Consider the following 9,651-nt stretch of genomic DNA (forward strand, 5'->3'; position numbering starts at 1 on the left):
TTGAGTTCCTCGGTCTGAAATGATTTCGTCTGGCAGTCCGTGAAGTTTAACTATGTTGTCAAGAAATGTTTTCGAAAGTTCAGAGGATGAAGGTAACTTCTTTAAAGGAATGAAATGAGACATTTTCGTGAAGCGGTCTACCACCACTAAAATGGTAGTGTGATGATGAGAAGGAGGTAATTCTACCAAGAAATCCATAGAGATGGATTGCCAAGGTCGTTCAGGAATTGGTAAATTCAATAATTGACCAAATGGTTGATGATGAACATGTTTTGATCTTTGGCATACAGAACAAGATTTGACATAAGATTCAATAGTTTGGTCTTGACGAGGCCACCAATAGTATCTTTTGGACAATTCAAGGGTCTTCTTTATACCTGGATGACCTGCCAGAGGAGAATCATGAATAAATTCGAGTACTTTAATTCTGAAGGATGGAGGCACGTAAATCCGGTCTTTGAAATAGTAGAGACCGTTTTTCTTAGATAATTTAATTGATTTTGGAAGTTCGAGAGCATCTTCACTGAGATCTTTAATGTCGTCAATAAGAGAAGATAAGATTCCAATGACTTTAGGCAAAGGAGGTTCAATCTTAGTGTCTTTATGGATCCTGGAAAGGGCATCAGCCTTTTTGTTTCTAGACCCAGGTCTAAAGACGATTTGGAAGTTGAACCGGGAAAAGAAAAGATTCCATCTTACTTGTCGAGCAGACAGTGTTTTATTGGAGTGAAGATATTCGAGATTTTTATGGTCAGTATAAATGATTAAAGAATTCTGAGCGCCTTCAAGAAGGTGTCTCCAGGTTTCTAGAGCCACTTTGATACTTAATAATTCTTTTTCTCCTGTAGGATAATTCTTTTCAGCAGGAGATAATGATCGTGAGAAGAAGGCGACAGGATGAAGAGGGTCTTGAGGAGTTTTGTGTTGAGAGAGGACAGCTCCAATTGCAAATTACCGAAGCATCCGTTTCAAGGACATAAAGATATGAAGGATTTGGAAGTTGAAGAATAGGAGCTGTTGTAAACTTTCTCTTTAATTCAGTGAAGGCAGTTTGAGCCCTCTCGTTCCAACCGAAGGGATGAGTCTCTCTGCCAAGTTGACCGAGTGGGTGAACTATCCCAGAGTAGTTTCTAACAAATCTTCTGTAGAAATTGGCGAATCCTAGAAATCGCTGCAATTCCCCTACTGCAGAGGGAACAGGCCAGTTGATGATACAATCGACTTTTGCATTGTCCATACCTATTGAATGAGGGGAGATGACATAACCTAAGAAGGTTATTTCTTTGACATGAAAAAGACATTTTTCAGGTTTAGCAAATAATTTGTGAGCTCTGAGTCTCGATAACACCCATCTGACATGTCTTCCATGTTCCTCAGGAGTGTTGGAGTACATGAGAATATCATCTAAATAAATGATGACACAGACGTCCAATAGGTCTCTAAAGATATCATTTATGAAGTGTTGAAAAGTTGCAGGGGCGTCGCAAAGGCCAAAAGGCATCACCAGACATTCAAAGAGGCCATACCTTGCCCGGAAAGCAGTCCTCCATTCATCACTAGCCTCCATCCTGACGAGATTATATGCCCCGCGAAGGCCAAGCTTTGCATAGATGGTAGCAGCTTTCAATCGTTCAACCAGTTCATTGACGAGAGGAAGAGGGTAACGATCCTTAACTGTTATTTTATTTAAAGCTCTGCAGTCAATGATAGGACGAACAGTCTGGTCCCTGTTTCCCACAAAAAACATACTTGAGGCAGCAGGTGAACCAGAGGGCCCAATAAACCCTTTCCGTAGATTTTCATCTAGACATTCCTTGAGAATTTGTAGTTCAGCCTCAGAGAGAGGGTAGATGTGCCCAAATGGTACTGGGGCACCAGGCATGAGGTCCATAGGACAATCGTAAGCACGATGAGGCGGGAGCGTCTCAGCCTCTTCTCTACTGAAGACATCTGAAAAGTCTGAACAACAAGAAGGCATGGTTGGTTCTTTAGAGATTTGAAGAATAGGAATTTGTTGCAAACACGTTTCTCTACAATAATGTGAGTCAAAGGCGATAGCGAAAGGAGACCAAGAAATTTGAGGGTTATGGTTCCCTAACCAGTTGATCCCTACCATAACGGGATAGAGAGGCGACGGAATAACATCAAACACTAGAAATTCAGTATGTATGTGATTTGTGGTTACCTTTAGAGGGATGGTTTAATCTGTCACGTTTAAACATTTGTTATGAAGGAACACAACTGCAGATTTCTTATAGTTCGAATATTTATTAGAAAGTTATTGGTATTGACTTTAATTCCAATTTACAGGTACTGTAGCATTAAGTAATAAACGATAACTGAAGTCCACAATTATATGCACTGTAGCTTTAAGGAGTAAACGATAACTGAAGTCCACAATTATATGCACTGTAGCTTTAAGGAGTAAACGATAACTGAAGCAGCAAGAGTCCTTTAGTAGTATTAAGTAATTAGATGATAAGAAGTTACAATAGCTGTTCCATAGACTTTAAATGAAGAAAGATAGATGCAGCTAACTGAGACAAGTATGAGTTGAAGTTAGCTGTAACGGTTGGCTTTAACGAAGGACCTTGGAGACAGGAAATAACAGCTTTAGATACAATGCTTATCAGAGAAGTTTTACTTAGCTTCCAGCACATAGAACACTGGTTCCCGAGATTTCCTCAGAGGCGGATTATCCTGCATGGATAGAGTTCAGTTTTAGCCGTGGATGAGGAAAGGTGAAGGGAACTTGAAGTCTTCCAGTCCGGTCCGGTAACAGCAGGCTTTCACAACGATGTTGCAGCCGGTTCGTGAGTACGGAACGTAGTTCATTAATCCAGCGTCGATCTGCTGGTGTGGTCAGATTAAATAGGGAGACCGGGTCATGAAGAGGTGTGGCTAAGCTCCGTGGAACCAGGAAGTAAGGGGATAATATAATTAAGGCATGACAGGTGGATACAAGGGGGGCTGAGGTGGAATCAGGGGGGCTGAGGTGGGAGTAGAGGGGGCTGAGGTGGATACAAGGGGGGCTGAGGTGGATACAAGGGGGGCTGAGGTGGGTACAAGGGGGGCTGAGGTGGGTACAAGGGGGGCTGAGGTGGGTACAAGGGGGGCTGAGGTGGGTACAAGGGGAGCTGAGGTGGGTACAAGGGGGGCTGAGGTGGGTACAAGGGGGGCTGAGGTGGAATCAGGGGGGCTGAGGTGGGAGTAGAGGGGGCTGAGGTGGATACAAGGGGGGCTGAGGTGGGTACGAGGCGGCTGAGGTGGGTAATGGGGGGCTGAGGAGGGTACAGGGGAGGCTGTGGAGGGTACAGGGGAGGCCGAGGTGGGTACAGAGGGGCTGAGGTGAGAGCAGAGGGAGATGTGGTGTGTGCAGGGAGAAAGGGGGTGCTGAGCAGAATGGGGATGTACAAAAACTAATCTATAAGGAGCTTACCTGTGCTGTCTGCCAGGCTGCTGCATCTTCTTATCTTCCGTTTGCTCTTCAGGAGAGGGCAGGAAGTGATATCACTTCCCGGCCCCGCCTCTTCCTCCTCACACACAGCACTGCACAGGGGCCCTGCAACATATCACTGGAATATGAGAGAAAAAATATCTCCTCAGCCAGATCATGTCTGTGCTGCCGAGCCCCTGACTGCCTCGGGCCCTCGGTCCATGACCGATCTACCGAGTGTTCAGTCTGCTCCTGGAGCAGTGTATTACATTGGGGAGGGAGGGGGCAGTGTATTAACGGGAGGGAGGGGGGCAGTGTATTAACGGGAGGGGGGCAGTGTATTAACGGGAGGGAGGGGGGCAGTGTATTAATGGGAGGGAGGGGGGCAGTGTATTAATGGGAGGGAGTGGGGCAGTGTATTAATGGGAGGGAGGGGGGCAATGTATTAACGGGAGGGAGGGGGGCAGTGTATTAACGGGAGGGAGGGGGGCAGTGTATTAACGGGAGGGAGGAGGGCAGTGTATTAATGGGAGGGAGGGGGGCAGTGTATTAATGGGAGGGAGGGGGGCAGTGTATTAATGGGAGGGAGGGGGGCAGTGTATTAATGGGAGGGAGGGGGGCAGTGTATTAATGGGAGGGAGGGGGGCAGTGTATTAACGGGAGGGAGGGGGCAGTGTATTAATGGGAGGGAGGGGGCAGTGTATTAACAGGAGGGAGGGGGGCAGTGTATTAATAGGAGGGAGGGGGGCAGTGTATTAATAGGAGGGAGGGGGCAGTGTATTAATGGGAGGGAGGGGCAGTGTATTAATGGGAGGGAGGGGGGCAGTGTATTAACGGGAGGGAGGGGGCAGTGTATTAACGGGAGGAAGGGGGCAGTGTATTAACGGGAGGGAGGGGGCAGTGTATTAACGGGAGGGAGAGGGCAGTGTATTAATGGGAGGAAGAAAGGCAGTGTATTAATGGGAGGGAGAGGGCAGTGTATTAATGGGAGGGTGTCAGTGTATTAATGGGAGGGAGGAGCAGTGTATTCATTTGAGGGAAGGAGGAGACCAGTGTACTAATTTGGGGAAGTCAGGGGGCCAGTATGTTAAATTGGGGAGGGGGGACAGAGTATTTATTTGAGGAAGGGAGGGTGCAGTGTATTTATTTATTTGAGGGAGGGAGGGGGCCAGTGTATTAGAGTGGGGGGGGGGGCAGTGTGTTAAATTAGGGGTAGGGAGGGCAGTGTATTCATTTGAGGGAAGGAGGAGACCAGTGTATTAATTTGGGGAAGTCAGGGGGCCAGTATGTTAAATTGGGGAGGGGGGACAGAGTATTTATTTGAGGAAGGGAGGGTGCAGTGTATTTATTTATTTGAGGGAGGGATGGGGCCAGTGTATTAATGGGAGGGAGGGGGCCAGTGTATTAGAGTGGTGGGGGGCAGTGTGCTAAATTAGGGGTAGGGAGGGCAGTGTATTTAAGTGGAGTGGGGGCAGGCTATTCAATTAGAGTGGATGGAGGAGGGGCAGTGTATTAAAGTGGAGTGGGGGCAGGCTATTCAATTAGAGTGGAGGGAGGAGGGGCAGTGTATTAAATCTAAGCACTTTCCACTAGCTGCCAGTCCTTTAAGAGGTCCCTTAAAACTGATCTTTGTAGAAAAGCTTCTTAATCATCCTGGGTACATTTTCTCTTTACACTAGTCCTCCTGTCCCTCCATGTATCACCTGTGATAAAAGTCCTCTTCATTTTATTAACTACATGTCTTTCACTCACCATTTTTCACAAGTTTACCTATACTCATCAGTCTATCAAACTATTCGCCCCTTTGTTCTTATGTTCCTTTACCGCAGTTCCAACCTACAGTGTAGGCTCATTTGAGTAACCCTTCATGTCTTGTGTCTATCAGCTTCATTTTGTCTATATGCCTGTATGATGGCTTTGTATAATAATTAATAATAATATTAATGTACACAAAAGAGATCAGTGTCAATTAAATACAGATGTTGCTATTAGCTTTAACAATATGTAAAAGCAGCAGAAAAGAAAGCGTGTTGTTTCATGAAATCCTCTGGACCTTCTTACTGATTCAAATGAAACTCTACTGTTATGTCTCAATCCAGAATATGGTGCAACTCTTAAAAGACCACTACAGGCACACAGACCACTACAGCTTAATGAAGTGGTCTGGGTGCCAGGTCCAGCTAGGATTAACCCTTTCTGCTGTAAACATAGCAGTTTCAGAAAAACTGCTATGTTTACCTATGGGTTAATCCAGTCTCTAGTGGCTGTCTCATTGAGGGGTGAGAAGACGCCAGCGTCCATAGGAAAGCATTAAGAATGCTTTCCTATGAGACTGGCTGAATGCGCGCGGAAAGGAGGCGGAGAGTCCCCACCGCCGGCGGTGGAGAAAAGGTATGTGTTTAACCCCTTCCTCACCCTAGAGCCCGGCGGGAGGGGGACCCTAAGGATGGGGGGGACCTAGAGACCCTATAGTGCCAGGAAAACAAGTATGTTTTCCTGGCACTATAGTGGTCCTTTAAAAATGTGACCACAAAAATGGATGCTACATTACTGACAAATGATCCAATACTATTACAGCAAGCACCTTTTATTTATTGAAATAGTAATTACTATTTCCCAGAATTAAATAAGAAACGTATCCAAGCCTGAATACCATTTTGGCCCATCACACTATTTTTTGGCAGATAGATGGTTATTTTAATGAAGTCGTGTTTTTTTTTAAATTTATTTTTTAATGAAAGTACTTTTTGCCAGTGCCTCCTGGAACAATGCTGATGTGTGCTTTGATCCAGCTGTATGTTTTCTGAGAGAGAATGAGTATATTCATTTGGAGTATGCATTAAGCAACCTGCTGCAATTGTATTTAAAATTCCAAATCTCGTGATTTGTGATTTGTAAAATAATTACAGGTAGCCCACCCACTGCTAATGATGACAGATTGGATTATAAAGGTGAATAACCTGCAAACTTTTCCGTGATACATGATTCAACCCATTTCTACTGAGCTCTATTTTTTATCTTGTCTGTCACAAACTAAAAATAGGTTAGTTCATCCTTTTCATCTGGAACTATTTATTACTGTTACTGTATTAATACCTGTCGAACGCTGCGATCTGTCATGGATGCTTTTAGGAAACTGTTGCCTTGTAAAGTCTTCTCTAATAATGATGCTGAAAACTGTGCCTTAATAAGAGTAACTACCCTGCATAAGCAAAGTAAGCAAGGAGAGCCGATATGCTAATTCATGATGTAGGGTATGTAGAATTTATTTGTACCATGGCCAAGTAATTCACTGCAAAGCTGGATTTTTGATCTACTGTTAAAATACATTGCAAAATATTGTAAAGGGATTCGGATGACATTTGTTTTTTTAGTTTTAAATGAAATCATCAGAAATGTTTGGTGAAAATTTTTATGTTACGCAAGTTTGTGTGTGTGTGTATCCCCATAGCATTGAAAAAAATGGGAAGGCATATGTATATCCTCCTCGGAACTGAGTAAAAAATTGTCTTTCAATATGCCATCCATTTTTGATGAAAAGGAAAAGGACGATCCCAGCATCCCAGCCTATCACATGACATATTATTATTATTGTTATTATTATTGTATTATTTATATAGCGCCATCAGATTCTGTAGCGCTGTACAATGGATGCATATCTTTGGAAAGCCCAGGATGTCCTCTTTACAATACAGCAGGGATTGATAGAGTAGCTCAAAAGAATAAAAGGAGATGCATGTGAACGAAATGTCCAGTACAGAGGACACAAGTTAATGGGATGGGTCTCAGGAGGTTTTTTTATATATATATATATATACATCATACATTATTACAAAGCAATCTGAAAAAATTGTTCCTTAATACATCATGCATGGCCAATATAAATATGATATATCTGTTAGAGTTGCAAATAGTGTGAGACGTCACTCCACTACAGCTGCAGAGGATCTGGAAGAGCTCTCCAAGCTAAAACCCGCCTAAGCAGGGCTTAGCTCATTAGTGGATAGTGATCAGATGATGTTTGCAGCCAATGAGTTGGCCTTGCACTGCCGGGCATGACTCAGGAACTAAAGTCAGCTTTTAAGATAAAGTTACTAAAATGGTTTGACTCTTTACATTGTGGGAGAGGGAGGGAGGGTACAGGAGCACTTCTGACACCACTGTAGTGGTTATGGTGTATTTACATATACTAGCCAAACCGCTAACAAATTTGTGCCACAAGAATTCTTTGTATGATGTCAAACATATCAGTTGGAGAGGTACAATGAACAAGTATCTGAGAACTGTTGTGTGTTCTTGAGTTCTTTTAAGGTGAGCCCTGTTTGCCACAAAACCTGTGAATGTCAAATTCACCCTAAGGAAGGAATTAGTGTGATTTATTTTATATATCATGCTGGAAACTTGCAAACGTATATATTAAAAGGTAATGCTTACCGAAAGATTCTTTTCTTTTTTCCAACATGATATCCTTGAATAGATGGCGTAGCTAAGACCACAAATTGTACGAATGTCACTGGGTGGCCGCTAAAAGTTTTTCGATGCTGTCACGAAATTTGTGGACTGTGTGGCTCGAAGGACAGCTACTGATGGCTTCCATATTTGGAGTCTTTATCATGATGCCAAAGGCATAGTTAAAGGGACACTCCAGGCACCCAGACCACTTCTTATAAAAAAATAAGACCTTCAGTTATTCCATCAGAACTTTAGTCCCACTATATCAGTGAGACCAACTACGTTATATTGCCCTACCTATTTAGACAAACTATTGTACCTTTTAACTATTGGCAAATCCATTTTCCTGTATTTCTTTGTACCCAGACCACTTCTGCCCATTGGAGTGGTCTGGGTGCCAACTCCCATCACCCTTAACCCTGCAAGTGTTCTTAAAACACAAAAAGTGTTTTAAGCAATGCTGGACGTCCTCACGCTATGCATGAGGACCTCCAGCGTCCCCGGAATCCCCATAGCATTAAAAAATGCTTTCCTATGGGAAGGTCGGATGTGCGCACGCGGCCATTAGGTCTCCCCCGCCGACGTCAGCCGGGGCGGATCCTGACCCAGCGCCGAGGGACATTGGCGCTGGATTCAGGTAAATCACTGAAGGGGTTTTAACCCCTTCAGCAACATGGGATAGGGGGCGGGAGGGAGAGGGGCACCACAGGATTCGTGGTACGGGTTTGTTTTCCTGGCACTGGAGTGTCCCTTTAAGGTAAAGATTAAGGCTGTGGAACAAAATGTACAAGTCAAGTAATTTTTGATCTGTACATTTGCTATGAATGTGGCTAGCACAGTGCATTGATTACATTTTTCTTCCTTTTTAAGTCATCTGTGAATGACTTTGGAAGGTAGCTAAGAATTTAAAATACAAACAGACTTGTAAGTTTCCTAACAGATCAAAATAATGGCATATTAAGTCACTTATGGAGTAACTATCGCTCAGTCAGAATGCTGTCCCAGAGCACTGATTTCACTGCCTGTTCATAACGGCAAATAGTTGTTTAGAAAAGTCCCTATTCTCTTAGGTGTAACACATTTAATTGCGAGCAAGCTGTCACTTTCTAATATAATTGAGGCATCAGTCACTACAAACGAGCAGTGGGCTTTTTCTGTAGTTATGTGCAATTTGAAATCTATCATAACAATGAAATTCTCCTGTAACTACACATGCTAATACATTTCACTGATCTTATTAGCTAAACAGGAGAAATTATATCTCACATCGGCTCTATAGAAGAAGACGTAATGTTAAATGTATTCTCTCCAATCTGCTGTTTCCCTGGGGATCTTCTAAAAAAAATAAAAAACACTAAAGGGGAGACGGCAGACACTAATAATGATAGAGACCCCTTATTCTAATGCAGCAAAAGCAATATTTTTCAGATCTGCCATCTTTAACATTACATTGTAATTAGCCGCTCAGAAATGTGTGGGGCTCCAATATATATGTCCATTAATAACTGCTGATGTTACAGCGCCTGTTCCGCCTACATGTGCTGTTTAATTATCCTTAGAGTTCTTCATTTAAACAGACAATTACGAAAAACAGGTGGCTTCTAACTCACAGATAATGAATAGATGAATTTCAGTACATTTTCCTATTCCCCGATGTTTACTTTTTCATTCTTTCTCTGCAATACATTTTTTTTTTTTTTTTGCAGCTCTATTTGCGCTTATCAGTTATGGCGTTAATCAGGACTCGTTGACTTTTTCCGTGA

This window comes from Pelobates fuscus, chromosome 8 (assembly GCF_036172605.1).
Source record: "Pelobates fuscus isolate aPelFus1 chromosome 8, aPelFus1.pri, whole genome shotgun sequence".
Classification (NCBI taxonomy): domain Eukaryota; kingdom Metazoa; phylum Chordata; class Amphibia; order Anura; family Pelobatidae; genus Pelobates; species Pelobates fuscus.